Source organism: Lissotriton vulgaris, chromosome 9 (assembly GCF_964263255.1).
Source record: "Lissotriton vulgaris chromosome 9, aLisVul1.2, whole genome shotgun sequence".
Lineage (NCBI taxonomy): Eukaryota > Metazoa > Chordata > Amphibia > Caudata > Salamandridae > Lissotriton > Lissotriton vulgaris.
The window spans coordinates 287,892,100-287,913,573 of NC_141697.1; positions in this window are offsets into that span (position 1 = coordinate 287,892,100).

Sequence of the window (21,474 nt, forward strand, 5' to 3'; positions counted from 1 at the left end):
GAACCACCCTGTTAATGAACAGGGAGAACAATGTCGCCACCAGGACACATCCTTGGTGCACACTCTTTAGGACTGAGAAACTAGCTGTGGACTCACCCTTTGGGCCGCACCGCACCTGAGCATAGTTCGAATTATGCAACCTAATTATCAAGGATAGTAGCTCCTGAGGCATCCCTACTTCCAAAAAGGTGTGCCACATTTTATTACGTGGCATCAAGTCAAAAGCAGATTTAAGGTCAATAAAGGCTGCATATAGAGACCCTCTTCCTATATTAACTACCTTCTAGTACACCATAACAAACCTGAAAACCTGATCAATGCTGCTGGTAAAAGGACGAAAGCCTGCCTGCAATGGTGACAAAATCTAATTCTCCTCAATCCACATTTGGATTCTACTGAGGACCAATCTGGCAATTATTTTCTGCATAGAGTCAATAAGGTTAATCAGTCGATAATTGCCAGGAGACCAGCGATCACCCTTTTTATATATTGGTAATATGAGAGCTCCTGACCAGGTATCGGGGATGGGTGCAGCACTGGCTATGGCATTGGCTGTAAAAGTAATATATTTAACCCAGTTCTCTTTATCATACTGAAACAAGTCAGCCGGTATACAGTCCGGACCGGGAGCCCTCCCTTTCGGCAACAATGAGAGAACCTTCTCAACCTCAGAGCTATCAAACAATAAGGTTGTAGACATGAAACCTGGTAGTAGGTGGGTATCAACAGTATTTGCAAGTGAAAATTGTGCTTTAAAAAGCTCAACCCACGAGTCAGGCACTACATGGTTCACCGGTATATGTGGTGTTCCATTGCTACCCCACTTAACTAACTGCCAAAATTTGACCATGTCTCTCTCCTGACTAGCTTCAAGTATGTTGAGTAGCACCCGGTATGACTCTCTACAAAGCTTATTATACAACGTAGCCATCTTTGCACCTGAACGGCTCTTTCTAGAATTGCGTTTAATAAAGAATCATTTAAAACTGGTAAATAGCTCACTATGTACACTCGGACCAATACGGTTCATATCCTCCTGGGAGTGACAACTATTAAGAATAGCAACCGAATGGCCAACCATGGGCTTCATCTCTTCAAGGTCCCCCTCTCTTTCGATAAGCCTGGCCCATCTAACTCTTCTGTCGTCATTTGTGACAGCGGCTTCCACTAAGTTGTGCACCACATCCATATCGGAATTAACTATTGAACTCAGTGCCAGTAATGATAGTACTAGTGGATCATGGTCACTTTCGGTTCGCTCTACGACCGTCATGTCATGTAAGTGTGCCCAAAATTCCACACTGAGAAGGATGTAAGCTATCCTGCTTGATCTTGCGCCGTTATTAAAGGTATGCACACCCATGCGATCCGACTGGGTCCTCCCATCTGCTGCCCTTACTCCCTTCGCCAGGCACATCCCCTTGAGCTGCAAAGCAGCTTCAGTCCATTTTTTAATTGGACTAAGGTCTAAGGAGGGGATCTTCCATTGAGAATCCTCATCGGTAGTTAGATTACGATCCTCAAATTCAAAGGAACAATTAAAACCCCCCACTATTATCAAATAGTGCCCTACTTTCCAACTATTCAGAAACCCATCAAGGATTTCAACAGTCTCAGAGCACCTCCCGCCCGGCTGCCCTCTTGCATAAATGTTGATTAGCAAGATATTCCTATCATGACCCAAACGTAAGCATAGGGCCAAGATGTCCAGGCTGTCAATAAAAACTTCCTTGACGGTATAACTCGCTTGCTACCTCACACAGCATGTTAACCCGCCTGATGGTCTCCCCTTTCGCCCCCTTTGAGCTAATTTGGAGAAGTTAAGTAACCCTGGGGGGTGGACTTGTTTCATGGCCCTTGTCTCCTGAAATGCCCAGATGTCATGCTGATCAACAAAAGTTGACCAGTCATTGGATACAGTTTTGGACAAAAGCTCCGCAATGTTCCAAGAACCCAATGTAAACCCGGCAACCCCTGCTAACTGTGTGGAACGTGATTCAGATCTTTCAAGTGGATCTCTAGTTAGGGAACCTTGTTCTAAACTCCCGTACCCCTTAATTGGGCTTGGTGTGGTTGTTACAGGCCCACCATCACTGCTGAGTCAGTCATTGCTATCCAGTGTGGAAAGAGCATCAAATCGATTGCTCACAGGGACTGGATGTTCAAAAAAACTGTGTGCTTGAAGAGACCCTCTCATGTTGGCACCAGTAGGATCAATGGTGGGTCGATAAAAGAAACCCAAGGGTAGTACAGAAATGGTATCCCTTACAACCCGACACCCTGCCCTCGACAGGATGTATTGAACCTTGCTGGGTGACCTGAAGCTCAAGACCACACAATCCCCCCTAAGGGTTTTCTGAGACTTCCCCACCCATGGGACCCTGCGCACCATTTTGAATTCTGTAAACAGTTCTGTTGTTAGCCCTGTTCTCATACTTAGGAGAAGTAGGGCCTTATTGCGTAGGGTAGACCAATGTTCCCACACCTGGAATCCAAGCTCCGGGACATTCCCTAAAACAACAAAGTAAGGGGTGGCCTCCGATGGTAGGTGTAGGGAGGTAGGAGGGTGGAGTTTCTTTGCCAATGAATGTTGGAAAGGTTGCAAACTATGGGGTTCAAGGGTCCCCCTACTGGGAGGGGAACACTCTAGTGCACAACTGGAGGACCGTAGTCTTATTCCATAGACAGATTGATCAAGAGTCTATATATGTAGTTTCATGGTTTTTATTTTTCTCGATGTGAATATTATCTAGTAACCATATTCATTTTTGTATTTCAAAACAAGCTGGTGTTATAGCACACTTAGTAGATCCACATTTGTAATCCTCAACAAAGTTCCCGATGCATTTCGGGCCTGAGCCCTTTCTCAAGGGAATACTCTACAATGGAAAATAGAATGAAACCAGAATCAATATTAAGGCCGAAAGAAAACCGAGACAAATCTGTCTATCACATGCAAAAACCGGTAAAAAAAGTGTGGGTGCAGAAAGCCTCAGAAGGGTGAAAAAATCAGTCAGGTGGATATCGGTAATCTAAAGTGCTCAAAATAGAGAAAACGAGACCAAGTTCAAAGAAATGTAAGAATTCTAAAAGTGCATAAACCGAATGGTGACGGAAACGACAAAACGCGTGTATCTGTGGTTGAATGCCCAATCTCCAGCGAAGAGGAAAACATTGTGCACATTAAACAAAGCGCGAGAGAAAACTCCCAAATGTTACTTACTCGGAGAGTTAAACGGAGTGCCTCGCGGTGTACCGGCGGGACAGAGGTGCAGTTTATCGGAGTACGCGTGTGTGTTAAGTATCCTGGTAGTAAACATAGAAGAAGGGTGATGATGCGCGAGTGGTAAACATAAGAAACGGACCATGCAATGAGAAGGAGAAAAGGAAAATCGACCACCATGTTGGAATAGTCAAAAGCAGTGAGAAACGATAGGAAATGTAAACAAGTATATAAAGAGGTTCATACAGCAGACATAAGGAGAAACAATTATAAATAACATAAAAATTCAATGCGATCATTCAGCCCGTTGGGCGCCATCGTGGCAAGAAATCGGATCCAGAAATTTTCACGCTTCAGCAAATTGTTCTTGTTGTTCTGGGTGATTGGGACTTGTTCCAAAACCTGGAATTTAAGTTGAGCAACTGTGTGTCTAGATTCGGTGAAATGAGAAGCCACACTTGATTTCGTATTGTTAGTGCGGATATTGCTTTTATGTTCCAAAATCCTGGTGCGGATTTTTCTCTCGGTGTGGCCGACATAGCATTTGCCACACGGACACTTGAGGAGGTAAATGACATTATTAGAATTGCAGGTGGCATTCACTTTGAGTCTGATGGGGTGTCCTTTCATGGGGTGGCATATGATGTTACCAGTGATACAGTTGTTGCAATTCGAACAGTTATAACAAGGTTTCAATCCCTTGTATACCTTCTGTTTGTCTTCCTGGTTGGGTTTGCACAAAAGTTCTTTCAGGTTTCTCCCTCTTGTGTAGGCAAAAATAGGTGGTTGTTTGAAAAGACCCATGAAGTCTGGTTCTAGTGTCAATATAGACCAGTGTTTTCGAATGATGGCTTGGAATCGGTTCGAAATATTAGAGTATTTAGATACCACGACCAAACGGTCTGATTGAACTTTGGGCTTTGGTTGCAACAAGGCAGACCTACTTTTTTTCTCACTTCTTGACATTGCCAAATCCAATATCGGCGGAGGGTATCCTCTGGCTTTTAAACGTTCAAAGGTGTGTTTCATTTGTGTTTTGCATTGATCTTCATTAGAGACTATGCGTTTGATGCGCAGTAGCTGTGCGTAAGGAAGATTGTTCTTCAAACCAGGGCGATGAAAACTCTTGTAATGAAGAGTAGAATTTCTATCCGTGGGTTTTCGGTATACTGTGGTGAACCAATCTCCTGTACTCCTGTGAATTTCCACATCAAGGTAATGTACTTGTCTTTCACTGTGTTCCCATGTGAACTGTATTCTCTGGTTGAAATGGTTCCATGTGTCGAGAAAAGTGTTAAGAGACTCAGTGGTGCCCTCCCATAGGAGAAAAATGTCATCAATAAAGCGCAGAAATAATCTGCCATGTTCTTGCCAGCTATTTTGGCATAGAATGTAGGATTCCTCAAATTGCTTCATGTAGAGATTGGCGTAGCAAGGAGCTGCCGAATTTCCCATGGCGGTGCCATTAAGTTGTAAAATCCATTTGTCTTTGACTGAAAAGTAGCTGTGGTAAAGTGTGAATATTGTTAATTGCATAAGGAAGACTTTCAGATCTGCGTCTAGCTCTGATGAAGAGAGGGTGTTCTCAATAGATTCAATACCTCCATCATGGGGGATGGAGGTATATAGTGAACATACGTCCACCGTGCACATGATGAGCTGAGTGTTTTTTAGTTCATTCATGATAGGTTCAATTTTTAAAAGGAAATCTGTTGTGTCTTTTACGTGTGATCTGGTAGCCTGAACAAAAGGTTGTAAGTATCTGTCCAAAAATGTGCCTACATTCTCGTGTAGGCTGCCTCTGGTCGACACTATGGGTCAAAATGGGGGATGCGTTGGATGCTTGTGCATCTTGGGAAGCATGTATAGAGTTGGTGGTTTGGGGTTAGATGGTGTCAAAAATCTCCGAGTTTTGTCGTTGATGGTTCCCTGATCAAAAGCATTTTTGATGATGAGTGTCAAATCTTGTGAATATTCTTTGGTAGGATCTCCAGGTAAGAGATCATAAGTGTCTCTGTCATTGATGTGTAGGTCGATTTGCTGGTCATAAAAAGTGGTGTCCATGATGACTAGGGCACCCCCTTTGTCAGCATTTTGAAATGTGATGGACTTGTCATTGGCCAATTTTTGTAGGATGTTTCTCTCCTTCCGGGTTAGGTTTCCTCTTCTTATGGTTGATTGGAAAGGTAGCTTCAAGATATCTTGTTTGATCAAGTTTTCGAAGGCATCAATGATTTTATGGCTTTGTGGTGCCAGAAATACACTGTGTGGTCTTAATCCTCTAAGCATGTCCTCTTCATCAATAGGTGTGGAGATAACATTCGAAAAGTAATGTCTTAAGCGGATGTTGCGAATAAGTTTGAATACGCTAACTTCCAGCTCCAATGTGTTAATGGCAGTGGTAGGAACAAAGGATTGACCCTTCTGTAGGGTGTTGATTTCTTCACTCGTTAAGGTAGTAGAAGAGATGTTAATGACAAGATTGTCTTGGGGATTCAGCGTCTGCTTTTGGGTTTCTTCTTGGTTTGAGGAGGTGTTTTTTCTAAGTCCTCTGCGGTTTTTCCCCCCCGGGATCTTTTTGTTGGTCCAGACCTAATTCTAAAAAATGAACAGAAGGATCAGCGGAGGTGCTCGGAGTTTGTGAATCCGTACTTGGTGTAGTACGGGTTGGTCGAGATCTGGTGTCATCTTCTGATGATGATGTTTCCGTAGCAGATGTGGGATTGTAGAGTTTGTTGGAGCGTCGGCGGGCGTACACCTCTGCCCAGGTGTACACCTCGCCGAGCTTATAATCTATGGTGTCCCTCTTGAATTTGCGTAGTTTTCTCTCCTGTGTTTCACGGGTATGTTTGTCCAGTTGGATGTTAATGTCCTCTAACATTTTATTCAGATCTTCAGCAGACATGGTATCGGTCAGCTCTTTTTTTACATTAGTTATCTCACGTGTTAATTCCTCCAGGGATTTGGACAGTTCCTCAACGATCAGTAGGATAAGATCGAGGGAACATTTGTTTAGTATTGAGTGCCAACGCTCAACAAATTGGATATTATTCTTGCAAAGAAGCGGTTTGAGTGGGACCCTCAGTCCACGGGGGATCCGTTGCACCCGATGGTACCGTATCAGGGTGCTCGCATGGAGTTTCTGGTTGGATTCCTTTTTCAAAAGATAGAGTAGTTGTTTGAGGTTGCTTTCCGCGCTGCGGGTGTTGCCGGGGGCGGTAACTTCTTCTTGAATTAAATTGTAGATTTTGCTAGCATCTTCTGTTGTATATGCAAAGGTGGTAGCTTTTTGATCGGTCATCCCTGACACTGTATCAAAATTCATCTTGAAGCGCGTGCTGAGGTCCAAGGACAGATAATGTGGAAATTCAACAAAGAATGGGAGCTCGCACAGCGTGTATATTCCTGACGGTAGCGTTAGGTGAAGAGTTGTAGTGTGCAACCAGAGTGTGACACTGTCTGGCCAGTCAGTGTGAAAAGTCAACAATGGGGTTCAAGGGTCCCCCTACTGGGAGGGGAACACTCTAGTGCACAACTGGAGGACCGTAGTCTTATTCCATAGACAGATTGATCAAGAGTCTATATATGTAGTTTCATGGTTTTTTTTTTCTCGATGTGAATATTATCTAGTAACCATATTCATTTTTGTATTTCAAAACAAGCTGGTGTTATAGCACACTTAGTAGATCCACATTTGTAATCCTCAACAAAGTTCCCGATGCATTTCGGGCCTGAGCCCTTTCTCAAGGGAATACTCTACAATGGAAAATAGAATGAAACCAGAATCAATATTAAGGCCGAAAGAAAACCGAGACAAATCTGTCTATCACATGCAAAAACCGGTAAAAAAAGTGTGGGTGCAGAAAGCCTCAGAAGGGTGAAAAAATCAGTCAGGTGGATATCGGTAATCTAAAGTGCTCAAAATAGAGAAAACGAGACCAAGTTCAAAGAAATGTAAGAATTCTAAAAGTGCATAAACCGAATGGTGACGGAAACGACAAAACGTGTGTATCTGTGGTTGAATGCCCAATCTCCAGCGAAGAGGAAAACATCGTGCACATTAAACAAAGCGCGAGAGAAAACTCCCAAATGTTACTTACTCGGAGAGTTAAACGGAGTGCCTCGCGGTGTACCGGCGGGACAGAGGTGCAGTTTATCGGAGTACGCGTGTGTGTTAAGTATCCTGGTAGTAAACATAGAAGAAGGGTGATGATGCGCGAGTGGTAAACATAAGAAACGGACCATGCAATGAGAAGGAGAAAAGGAAAATCGTCCACCATGTTGGAATAGTCAAAAGCAGTGAGAAACAATAGGAAATGTAAACAAGTATATAAAGAGGTTCATACAGCAGACATAAGGAGAAACAATTATAAATAACATAAAAATTCAATGCGATCATTCAGCCCGTTGGGCGCCATCGTGGCAAGAAATCGGATCCAGAAATTTTCACGCTTCAGCAAATTGTTCTTGTTGTTCTGGGTGATTGGGACTTGTTCCAAAACCTGGAATTTAAGTTGAGCAACTGTGTGTCTAGATTCGGTGAAATGAGAAGCCACACTTGATTTCGTATTGTTAGTGCGGATATTGCTTTTATGTTCCAAAATCCTGGTGCGGATTTTTCTCTCGGTTTGGCCGACATAGCATTTGCCACACGGACACTTGAGGAGGTAAATGACATTATTAGAATTGCAGGTGGCATTCACTTTGAGTCTGATGGGGTGTCCTTTCATGGGGTGGCATATGATGTTACCAGTGATACAGTTGTTGCAATTCGAACAGTTATAACAAGGTTTCAATCCCTTGTATACCTTCTGTTTGTCTTCCTGGTTGGGTTTGCACAAAAGTTCTTTCAGGTTTCTCCCTCTTGTGTAGGCAAAAATAGGTGGTTGTTTGAAAAGACCCATGAAGTCTGGTTCTAGTGTCAATATAGACCAGTGTTTTCGAATGATGGCTTGGAATCGGTTCGAAATATTAGAGTATTTAGATACCAAGACCAAACGGTCTGATTGAACTTTGGGCTTTGGTTGCAACAAGGCAGACCTACTTTTTTTCTCACTTCTTGACATTGCCAAATCCAATATCGGCGGAGGGTATCCTCTGGCTTTTAAACGTTCAAGGGTGTGTTTCATTTGTGTTTTGCATTGATCTTCATTAGAGACTATGCGTTTGATGCGCAGTAGCTGTGCGTAAGGAAGAAAGCCCAAAGTTCAATCAGACCGTTTGGTCGTGGTATCTAAATACTCTAATATTTCAAACCGATTCCAAGCCATCATTCGAAAACACTGGTCTTTATTGACACTAGAACCAGACTTCATGGGTCTTTTCAAACAACCACCTATTTTTGCCTACACAAGAGGGAGAAACCTGAAAGAACTTTTGTGCAAACCCAACCAGGAAGACAAACAGAAGGTATACAAGGGATTGAAACCTTGTTATAACTGTTCGAATTGCAACAACTGTATCACTGGTAACATCATATGCCACCCCATGAAAGGACACCCCATCAGACTCAAAGTGAATGCCACCTGCAATTCTAATAATGTCATTTACCTCCTCAAGTGTCCGTGTGGCAAATGCTATGTCGGCCACACCGAGAGAAAAATCCGCACCAGGATTTTGGAACATAAAAGCAATATCCGCACTAACAATACGAAATCAAGTGTGGCTTCTCATTTCACCGAATCTAGACACACAGTTGCTCAACTTAAATTCCAGGTTTTGGAACAAGTCCCAATCACCCAGAACAACAAGAACAATTTGCTGAAGCGTGAAAATTTCTGGATCCGATTTCTTGCCACGATGGCGCCCAACGGTCTGAATGATCGCATTGAATTTTTATGTTATTTATAATTGTTTCTCCTTATGTCTGCTGTATGAACCTCTTTATATACTTGTTTACATTTCCTATCGTTTCTCACTGCTTTTGACTATTCCAACATGGTGGTCGATTTTCCTTTTCTCCTTCTCATTGCATGGTCCGTTTCTTATGTTTACCACTCGCGCATCATCACCCTTCTTCTATGTTTACTACCAGGATACTTAACACACACGCGTACTCCGATAAACTGCACCTCTGTCCCGCCGGTACACCGCGAGGCACTCCGTTTAACTCTCCGAGTAAGTAACATTTGGGAGTTTTCTCTCGCGCTTTGTTTAATGTGCACAATGTTTTCCTCTTCGCTGGAGATTGGGCATTCAACCACAGATACACGCGTTTTGTCGTTTCCGTCACCATTCGGTTTATGCACTTTTAGAATTCTTACATTTCTTTGAACTTGGTCTCGTTTTCTCTATTTTGAGCACTTTAGATTACCGATATCCACCTGACTGATTTTTTCACCCTTCTGAGGCTTTCTGCACCCACACTTTTTTTACCGGTTTTTGCATGTGATAGACAGATTTGTCTCGGTTTTCTTTCGGCCTTAATATTGATTCTGGTTTCATTCTATTTTCCATTGTAGAGTATTCCCTTGAGAAAGGGCTCAGGCCCGAAATGCATCGGGAACTTTGTTGAGGATTACAAATGTGGATCTACTAAGTGTGCTATAACACCAGCTTGTTTTGAAATACAAAAATGAATATGGTTACTAGATAATATTCACATCGAGAAAAATAAAAACCATGAAACTACATATATAGACTCTTGATCAATCTGTCTATGGAATAAGACTACGGTCCTCCAGTTGTGCACTAGAGTGTTCCCCTCCCAGTAGGGGGACCCTTGAACCCCATTGTTGACTTTCCACACTGACTGGCCAGACAGTGTCACACTCTGGTTGCACACTACAACTCTTCACCTAACGCTACAGTCAGGAATATACACGCTGTGCGAGCTTCCATTCTTTGTTGAATTTCCACATTATCTGTCCTTGGACCTCAGCATGCGCTTCAAGATGAATTTTGATACAGTGTCAGGGATGACCGATCAAAAAGCTACCACCTTTGCATATACAACAGAAGATGCTAGCAAAATCTACAATTTAATTCAAGAAGAAGTTACCGCCCCCGGCAACACCCGCAGCGCGGAAAGCAACCTCAAACAACTACTCTATCTTTTGAAAAAGGAATCCAACCAGAAACTCCATGCGAGCACCCTGATACGGTACCATCGGGTGCAACGGATACCCCGTGGACTGAGGGTCCCACTCAAACCGCTTCTTTGCAAGAATAATATCCAATTTGTTGAGCGTTGGTACTCAATACTAAACAAATGTTCCCTCGATCTTATCCTACTGATGGTTGAGGAACTGTCCAAATCCCTGGAGGAATTAACACGTGAGATAACTAATGTAAAAAAAGAGCTGACCGATACCATGTCTGCTGAAGATCTGAATAAAATGTTAGAGGACATTAACATCCAACTGGACAAACATACCCGTGAAACACAGGAGAGAAAACTACGCAAATTCAAGAGGGACACCATAGATTATAAGCTCGGCGAGGTGTACACCTGGGCAGAGGTGTACGCCCGCCGACGCTCCAACAAACCCTACAATCCCACATCTGCTACGGAAACATCATCCTCAGAAGATGACACCAGATCTCGACCAACCCGTACTACACCAAGTACGGATTCACAAACTCCGAGCACCTCCGCTGATCCTTCTGTTCATTTTTTAGAATTAGGTCTGGACCAACAAAAAGATCCCGGGGGGGAAAAACCCGCAGAGGACTTAGAAAAAACACCTCCTCAAACCAAGAAGAAACCCAAAAGCAGACGCTGAATCCCCAAGACAATCTTGTCATTAACATCTCTTCTACTACCTTAACGAGTGAAGAAATCAACACCCTACAGAAGGGTCAATCCTTTGTTCCTACCACTGCCATTAACACATTGGAGCTGGAAGTTAGCGTATTCAAACTTATTCGCAACATCCGCTTAAGATATTACTTTTCGAATGTTATCTCCACACCTATTGATGAAGAGGACATGCTTAGAGGATTAAGACCACACAGTGTATTTCTGGCACCACAAAGCCATAAAATCATTGATGCCTTCGAAAACTTGATCAAACAAGATATCTTGAAGCTACCTTTCCAATCAACCATAAGAAGAGGAAACCTAACCCGGAAGGAGAGAAACATCCTACAAAAATTGGCCAATGACAAGTCCATCACATTTCAAAATGCTGACAAAGGGGGTGCCCTAGTCATCATGGACACCACTTTTTATGACCAGCAAATCGACCTACACATCAATGACAGAGACACTTATGATCTCTTACCTGGAGATCCTACCAAAGAGTATTCACAAGATTTGACACTCATCATCAAAAATGCTTTTGATCAGGGAACCATCAACGACAAAACTCGGAGATTTTTGACACCATCTAACCCCAAACCACCAACTCTATACATGCTTCCCAAGATGCACAAGTATCCAACGCATCCCCCATTTCGACCCATAGTGTCGACCAGAGGCAGCCTACACGAGAATGTAGGCAAATTTTTGGACAAATACTTACAACCTTTTGTTCAGGCTACCAGATCACACGTAAAAGACACAACAGATTTCCTTTTAAAAATTGAACCTATCATGAATGAACTAAAAAACACTCAGCTCATCGTGTGCACGGTGGACGTATGTTCACTATATACCTCCATCCCCCATGATGGAGGTATTGAATCTATTGAGAACACCCTCTCTTCATCAGAGCTAGACGCAGATCTGAAAGTCTTCCTTATGCAATTAACAATATTCACACTTTACCACAGCTACTTTTCAGCCAAAGACAAATGGATTTTACAACTTAATGGCACCGCCATGGGAAATTCGGCAGCTCCTTGCTACGCCAATCTCTACATGAAGCAATTTGAGGAATCCTACATTCTATGCCAAAATAGCTGGCAAGAACATGGCAGATTATTTCTGCGCTTTATTGATGACATTTTTCTCCTATGGGAGGGCACCACTGAGTCTCTTAACACTTTTCTCGACACATGGAACCATTTCAACCAGAGAATACAGTTCACATGGGAACACAGTGAAAGACAAGTACATTACCTTGATGTGGAAATTCACAGGAGTACAGGAGATTGGTTCACCACAGTATACCGAAAACCCACGGATAGAAATTCTACTCTTCATTACAAGAGTTTTCATCGCCCTGGTTTGAAGAACATTCTTCCTTACGCACAGCTACTGCGCATCAAACGCATAGTCTCTAATGAAGATCAATGCAAAACACAAATGAAACACACCTTTGAACGTTTAAAAGCCAGAGGATACCCTCCGCCGATATTGGATTTGGCAATGTCAAGAAGTGAGAAAAAAAGTAGGTCTGCCTTGTTGCAACCAAAGCCCAAAGTTCAATCAGACCGTTTGGTCTTGGTATCTAAATACTCTAATATTTCGAACCGATTCCAAGCCATCATTCGAAAACACTGGTCTATATTGACACTAGAACCAGACTTCATGGGTCTTTTCAAACAACCACCTATTTTTGCCTACACAAGAGGGAGAAACCTGAAAGAACTTTTGTGCAAACCCAACCAGGAAGACAAACAGAAGGTATACAAGGGATTGAAACCTTGTTATAACTGTTCGAATTGCAACAACTGTATCACTGGTAACATCATATGCCACCCCATGAAAGGACACCCCATCAGACTCAAAGTGAATGCCACCTGCAATTCTAATAATGTCATTTACCTCCTCAAGTGTCCGTGTGGCAAATGCTATGTCGGCCACACCGAGAGAAAAATCCGCACCAGGATTTTGGAACATAAAAGCAATATCCGCACTAACAATACGAAATCAAGTGTGGCTTCTCATTTCACCGAATCTAGACACACAGTTGCTCAACTTAAATTCCAGGTTTTGGAACAAGTCCCAATCACCCAGAACAACAAGAACAATTTGCTGAAGCGTGAAAATTTCTGGATCCGATTTCTTGCCACGATGGCGCCCAACGGGCTGAATGATCGCATTGAATTTTTATGTTATTTATAATTGTTTCTCCTTATGTCTGCTGTATGAACCTCTTTATATACTTGTTTACATTTCCTATCGTTTCTCACTGCTTTTGACTATTCCAACATGGTGGTCGATTTTCCTTTTCTCCTTCTCATTGCATGGTCCGTTTCTTATGTTTACCACTCGCGCATCATCACCCTTCTTCTATGTTTACTACCAGGATACTTAACACACACGCGTACTCCGATAAACTGCACCTCTGTCCCGCCGGTACACCGCGAGGCACTCCGTTTAACTCTCCGAGTAAGTAACATTTGGGAGTTTTCTCTCGCGCTTTGTTTAATGTGCACGATGTTTTCCTCTTCGCTGGAGATTGTGGGCATTCAACCACAGATACACGCGTTTTGTCGTTTCCGTCACCATTCGGTTTATGCACTTTTAGAATTCTTACATTTCTTTGAACTTGGTCTCGTTTTCTCTATTTTGAGCACTTTAGATTACCGATATCCACCTGACTGATTTTTTCACCCTTCTGAGGCTTTCTGCACCCACACTTTTTTTACCGGTTTTTGCATGTGATAGACAGATTTGTCTCGGTTTTCTTTCGGCCTTAATATTGATTCTGGTTTCATTCTATTTTCCATTGTAGAGTATTCCCTTGAGAAAGGGCTCAGGCCCGAAATGCATCGGGAACTTTGTTGAGGATTACAAATGTGGATCTACTAAGTGTGCTATAACACCAGCTTGTTTTGAAATACAAAAATGAATATGGTTACTAGATAATATTCACATCGAGAAAAATAAAAACCATGAAACTACATATATAGACTCTTGATCAATCTGTCTATGGAATAAGACTACGGTCCTCCAGTTGTGCACTAGAGTGTTCCCCTCCCAGTAGGGGGACCCTTGAACCCCATTGTTGACTTTCCACACTGACTGGCCAGACAGTGTCACACTCTGGTTGCACACTACAACTCTTCACCTCACGCTACCGTCAGGAATATACACGCTGTGCGAGCTCCCATTCTTTGTTGAAGGTTGCAAACTACCCAGTCTCGGGGCCGGGGGGGCACCATATAGGCTAGATCCACCAACCGTAAGGGGATTTGATTGAATATTAACCGGAGCTTCAATGGAAGGATTAGGTCAAATATTTGCAAACCCCTCACTTTGCTGACCCCCCAGCCGGTTAGGGTGCACCCCCCACCGTCTAAGTGAACATTGAGACCTGATAATACATTCTGAGTGGACAGTGGAGGTCTGGGGAGGCCTTGCTCTATATGGTGAGCCTGGCTTCAATCGAAGAAAGTTTCTGCATCACAGAGTCGATTAGAGAGGACATTTTCTGTAGTTACTGAATACTATGATCTTCCTTACTGAAGTGTGCTGGGTCAGGAATAGCATCAACAATAGAACAGTCTCTAAGGCTTTGCTGGTGCACCCCGTCCTCCTTGGTAGGGGCATTGCGAGTTATACCCCCTGTCAAGCGCGGTAGTGTTTTAGCAAGGTCACGTGCTTTCCTTTTCTTTGATGGCTGTTCTCCTCCTGCTCCCACTGCCCCCTGCTTAAACTGTTTAGCTTTCCCACCCATAGTAGTAACTGGAGAGGCTGTATATGAATTTTCTGGACTTGCTGGGGTGGAATCGGGGAGCTCAGATGAGATGGAATTAGCCTGCCTCGATAACCCTATAGGAACAACTACAGGGGCATTAGCTTCTGTTAGCATGGAAGAGGGGGCTGGGTTACCTGGTCCTATTGGTGGTAGGGGTTCTAAGGATAACCTGCACTCCGTGAGTTGAATCTCATGTGTAGGAGGGTGGATACCTGACTATGGTTGCCCCCAACTTTTTGCCTGGTGTTTTGCTGGTTTTCCGACTTAGTTGACCTGGGACCCTGCTATTTGGGGCCCCAGGCCTACTGCTCTCTCTGTAAAATGGATTCCATGTACCTTAGGTGCATATACCAATTGGTATTGGGCCACCTTATCAGACCCTGTAACTCAGGGCATAGATGTACCCAGGGCCTACCAGGGGCTGCAGCATATATTATGCCACCCCTGGCTGGCCATCTAAATCTGACACAACTGGCTGCACGACAGCTGGGGCAAGGTGGTGTAATCACCCTTTGCTTTAGATATAGTATACCTATATCTAACCCTAAAATGGACACATAGATTCCTATCAGTCACTCCTATGGCAGGCCTTAACAATCCTGAAGGCAGAGTGCTTGGAATCATGTGAGATGGTGCTCTGGCATGAGCTGAGCCCGTTTGCAGCTTGCGGAACCAAGTCCTAATAGCTGTTCCATGATAACGCATACCATATACTCTTAAGTGCATTATAATCCTCACGGTTATTTGCTATCTTTGGTATCGCTTTATCAAAACATGTCGAGTAAGGTGTCATACGAATTGGAATACTAACCCCTCGCCAATTCTGGCGACGGGGTTAGCATTCCACCCTTCTAGAGGGACACAACATGTATGTAACTGTGAACCCCGGTTAAAGTTAACTCGAGCCTCAGCATCACAAAATGGATGCTGCCACCACAGACACAAGTCAGACCCGCTGCAGCTGGGAGTCCTTCCAGCGAGGGGAGCTTGGACAAAGGGTTTCCTGTCAGGGGCGGTGCTAGCACCATCCCAGACAGGGTTTTGTGTATCCTAGGTAGGCAGGGCTGAATAGGAAGGTGACTGCAAGTGGCACCCCGGTGCTCACTGTGCATCTGCCAGTTTGAACCAGTTCCAGGGGCACACCAGCCCCAGAGCTGGGGAAAGTCCGGCATGGGAGAGGGGTGTAACCACCCCCCTTCCTGGTCCCACCCATGGGCAGGACCTAGTCCCGTACCAGCCCCTTTCTTTAGAATAAAGGTGGGAGCGGGGACCCTTCAAAATTAGATCATCTTTGAATCCTGAAACTACTTTCTACGAAAGGAACTCAAGACTTCTTCCTAAGATTTCTCCCTTGTGACTAAGGAGTAGTCACCCTGCATCAGCGGGCACCAACTAAGTAACCTGCGGTTTGCTGCACGTCCTTCCTCCGGAACCAGACCAACCAGCATGACGAGACCCGGCTTCCCTGGCACCTCTGACCTCTACCTGCATCATCAGCCCAGCTGAGATTCGTGAGTGTGACGAGACCTCGAGGGACCGGCCATCTTCAGAACTGCACTACGCTTATCCAGCACGACCGCCGAGGGATCCTCGAGTGAGTGCTTTGGGGTTTGAGAAGCCCTAATCCTGAGCAGCTCCAGCACCAAAGTCCAGCCCCCCAGCATCCTTGAGATCTGCGTGGGGCCCTTCTGCTCTTTGCTGCTCACCGCGTTGTCCGGCCACTTGCCTTCTGGCTTGTAGCCCTCTTGACGACGAACTATGACATTTCCATCGCTGGTCTGGTTGCTCCAGGCTGGCCCTTGCTCCCCTCCAACAGAGGAGCACCCCGGACCCTCCTGGTCCACTCCAGACGCCATTTTGAGTCCACCACGTGGGCTTGCATTTGCCAAGAGTTGTTGCCCCAATCCTGGGTCCAGAATCGCCGGCAGCAGATACCTTCGTGGGACAGCTCGCACCTCCATTCTGGTCGCCGATAACGCCTCCTGGTCCGAGAGACTGCAGAGCCCAGCGTCGTCCACTCACCTGGTCGAGGTGACTTCATCCGGTGCCATCCTGGTGCCCATCTAATCACTGGCTAGTGATTCAGAACTTGGTCCCCTCTGCTTACAGGTACCCTCTTCAGCTGATCTTGTCCTTGGATCGGCCCGGAACATCTTCACTGGTCGCCTGCCAGCAACTTCCACTTCAGGCTCCTGGTTCGTCAACGAAGAAACCCGACGACACTTGAACCCTATGCAGCCGCAGCCCCTGGGCTAGGTAAACTGAGTATCACGGTGCTCCAGCGTAGACCAACTCTCTAAGTGTCTAAATTCACTTTCGTTTTTGACCTACCTAGTCGGGTTCGCCCGAGAACACTAACTTTTGCATTTACTAGTATCCATAGACTTTGTCCCGCATTACGCGTGAGAGTTCCCACTCTGCACACGCCATCCCTAGGCCTCCTGCTTCTAATCCAAGGGTTCAGCATTGTAGGCCTAGTGTTTCTAAAGTCTCTGAGGGTAGTACTTACCTGCTAGTAATTTCGCATTCCACTTTTAGAGTATATGGTTTTTCGTGCCCCTCGGGCATTTGTGTAAATTGTGCGACTTTCAGAAATTCTTTAAGAGCTTTGTATTGTGCTTAGCGCCCTGTCCTCATAAAGAGTCCAGGGCTGTTGTGTTATAAATAAATATCCTTTTATTTTCATAACAACTTGTGTGGTGTCCTTTCACTTGGTGTTCAAGGGGTATATGTGATGGTATAACAGCTGGCTTAACACGCCCTCTAGAGTTTAGCCTAAAGACTGCTCTTGTCCATGCTACTAGGATAGCTGGTCTATCAGGTTGACTTACAACCAATCATCAATAAGGGTTGTTTGGACTGATACATATTGATCACTAGAATAGTGAGCACTGCATATCAGGCCAACTTCTCACATCATGCATGAGCGCGGATTCAGCCCGAGTTAAAAACGCATCTAGGGTTCCAACTACTCCGCCTCCTACACCCGATTTTCGTTTTCCCCAAGAGACTAACCCCAACTGGAGGCATGATGAAACAGTAATAGAACTAGACTGACCCCCCTGATGAAATGCCAAAGGTTAGTAGGGTGGCCCAGCCTAGCCTTCTCCGGTCTCGGACGGCCCATCCTTGGTCCATGCTTCGTCCGGACTGCGTCCCACACGTGTCCCACGCAGCGGGGGAGAGGCAGCACTTTAAGTTAAGCGAGGTGGTCACGCCTCCCCCTCACTCGCGTCAGCTGGGTCAGTCAGGGTGCACTCTGGGAGTTTGAGTCCTCTCCCAGGGTGTAAGCGCCAGTAGCAGCATGTTGAAACCGTCCTTCAGAGCCCTGGAACCTCGTCCCACCAAGGCAGAAGCAGCGATGTAAGAAGGGGACCACAGTGGCAGCAGGCAAGGAGATGCAGGTACGGCAGCAAGCTGGACACAAACAGAGAAACCTGCAGCGTGGGGGAGAGGCAGCGCTTTAAGCGCGGTGGTCACGCCTCCCCCTCACTCGCGTCAGCTGGGTCAGACAGGGTGCACTCTGGGAGTTTGAGTCCTCTCCAAGGGTGTAAGCGCCAGAAGCAGCAGGTTGAAACTGTCCTTCAGAGCCCTGGATTCTAGTCCCACCAAGGCAGTAGCAGCGGCGTAAGAAGGGGACCACAGTGGCAGCAGGCAAGGAGATGCAGGTACGGCAGCAAGCAGGACACAAACAGAGAAACCTGTGCCGCGGGGTGAGAGGCAGCGCTGTAAGCGTGGCGGTCACGCCTCCCCCTCACTTGCATCAGCTGGGTCAGTCAGGGTGCACTCTGGAAGTTTGAGTCCTGTCCCAGGGTGTAAGCGCCAGCAGGAGCAGGTTGAAACCGTCCTTCAGAGCCCTGGAACATTGTCTCACCAAGGCAGTTCTAGCGACGTAAGAAGGGGACCACAGTGGCAGCAGGCAAGGAGATGCAGGTACAGCAGTAAGCAGGACACAAACAGAGAAACCCCATCGCACTTCAGATCTGCGTTCACAGCTAGATCAAGTTACCCCACAACTCATCTTTCACACACCCCCAAGCATAACCGCATCTCCTGGAACTCCATCCCATCCCCCAATCTCCCTTCCCGCCCTATCTGAAGCACCAACCCTTTCTCAGAGAATGATATTCGCTCCCTCCTACGCTCCTACTATCCCCCTCTCTTCACCCCTAGCGTTGAGACACACACGTCCATCCAGGCTATCACCTCTAACCCACACAGATCCACCACTCACAATGATAGAGGAATCACTGAGATTAACCTGAAAAGAATAACACTCACACTTGACCCCACCCCTTCTCTCACAACACCCCTTCTTAAATGCACCCTCCTGGACTGTAGATCGGCCGCTAGACACGCAGCAGATGTTGCCGACCTCATCGTCTCACATGAGCTTGACCTGATTGTGCAGAGACATGGCTGACTGAATCCTCCTCACCCCTCTTGGACATTCTGGTACCACCCAACTATGACATCATCAGACTTGATAGGAGCGAAAAAACTGGGGGAGGAATAGCATGCATACACAGGAGCACCATCTCAGTAAATAGAGCCATATCCCCCACATTCTCCTCTTGTGAATACATGTGCATCGACATCAACAGTAAGGGTACGCCAATTTGCTCCATACACATCATACATCATCCACCTCGTGATAACCTTAACTTCACTGAACACTTCATGGACATGGTCACAACGACCGTCGGACGTCAAAACACTCCAATATTCCTAGGCGACTTCAATCTCCATTGGAATGACATCAAGACTCAATGGTCAAAAGTCTCAAAAATTTCATCGGCGTGCTTGACCTCTCCCAAATCTGCAACAGCCCCACACACAAAAAAAGGTGCAATACTGGACTTAATAATTTCCAAAAACAACTCCATTCAGCTTGATTCAATCCTGCCCTGTGATTGGTCTGACCACCACATCATTACTTTCTTCATCAGGGAAACAGTGAAACTTAACGCAGCCCAATCCACTAAACCAAAGATATGGAAAAGAGACTTAAAAAAACTCAAGCACAACACACTGCCCATCCACTCCCACAAATTACTCCAGCCTCCGGATGGCCTCTCCTATGTAAATGACCTCACCAACCATTACCTTGACGCAATGTCTATGGTTATCAATGAAGCTGCTCCTCTGCAACTCAAGAGAGTTCCTTCAAAAAACTCTAAACCCTAGTTCAATGACCTGCTGAACGATGATAGACACGCTCTTAGAGCTTCGGAACGCATTTGGAGATCAGTCCCATCTTCCAAGCACCTTAAAATTCTAAGGAGTAAGAGAAAGGATTATTACAGAAAGATCAAACGCACTAAAGCCGAATTTTTCTCTCACCAACTAGACCAAGCAAGAAATCGTCCCCGAAAAACTCTTTGAATTAATGAACTTACAATCTAAGGATAAACCAAAACAACTTCACACCCAACCTACATGTGACGGATTCTCTGCTTTCTTTAATCTAAAAACCACAAACATCAAGAGGGATCTCCTCAATGACCTTACAATCTTACAGTCTTGCCATCACACCTCAATCCCTCCGTCTCTTCCAACTCCAACTCAACAAACATCCCGTAAACTTAAACTAAAAAACGAGGCAGCCTGGTCCTCCTTCGACAACTACACTGAAGAAGCAGTAGGAAAGATTCTTAGCACCCTCAAGCACGCCAATCATGCCACCGATCCTCTCCCTGCTAACGCAGTTAAAGATCTAACACCTCTGATCCTTCCGCTCTGGACTAGGATCATCAACAGCTCTGTGCATCAAGGCTGCATCCCCGACGTCCTCACAATGGGTCAAGTGAAACCCATCCTAAAAAAAACCCACAGCTGACCCGATGGACCTTAACAACTATCGCTCTATTTCTAACAGCCCTACCCTAGCCAACTCTTGGAAAAATGCGTTCTCCAACAACTGACAAAACACATTGACCACTTCGACCTCCTTGACAGTCACCAATCTGGCTTTAGAGCAGGGCATAGCACCGAATCAGTATCAAAAGGAGGGAGATTAGAGAAGGAGATCAATCGATCAACGGACACGGTTAACCACCCAAGGGGGTGGGTGGAAGGTCCAGTTGCAGCTTGTGTCCGTGTTTTGCACTAAGGAAACAAAAGAGGTCGCTGTACTGTTCCTATGGGAAATGGGGGAAGTGTTTAGCTGGCATGACCACAGATGTTCGAGTAACATCCTGGGGCATCCATTTTGTTGGATATAATGGCCTCACACACCCCGAAGGATGTCATGCTTCATCATCGGCAGTTGCTCCTCGTCGGGGAGGCGGTGCAATCCCCGACGGGCTCACCTCAAAGAGGGGCTCTTTGGCGGAGATCTTTTTCCAACTGCCTTATGGTGAGGTGGGGGTGTGTGGACCGGGCTAGGTGTGGTGGTGTGTGGGGTATTAAAATGTAGCAAGGGGTACCGGAATTCAATTTATTCTGGGGGTCCCCTGGCTGCAGTTAAAAAGAGGGGTTAGGCTCACTACGAGTCAACAAGTTAGGTCAGGTGACCCTAGATGAGGCTAAAGGTGATGAAGGTCGACATGTTTCACGCTATGGGTCTAGTCACCCGCGATTCATCAGGACCGTGTAAATGTGCAGTGTCAAACATGCTAGTGTCATGTATGTCTTATGTTTACCTCTGTGGGTACTCCTATGCCTGGACATAAGGGAGAGAAAACAGGAAAAAACATTAAATGCTGCTATGCATGTCAG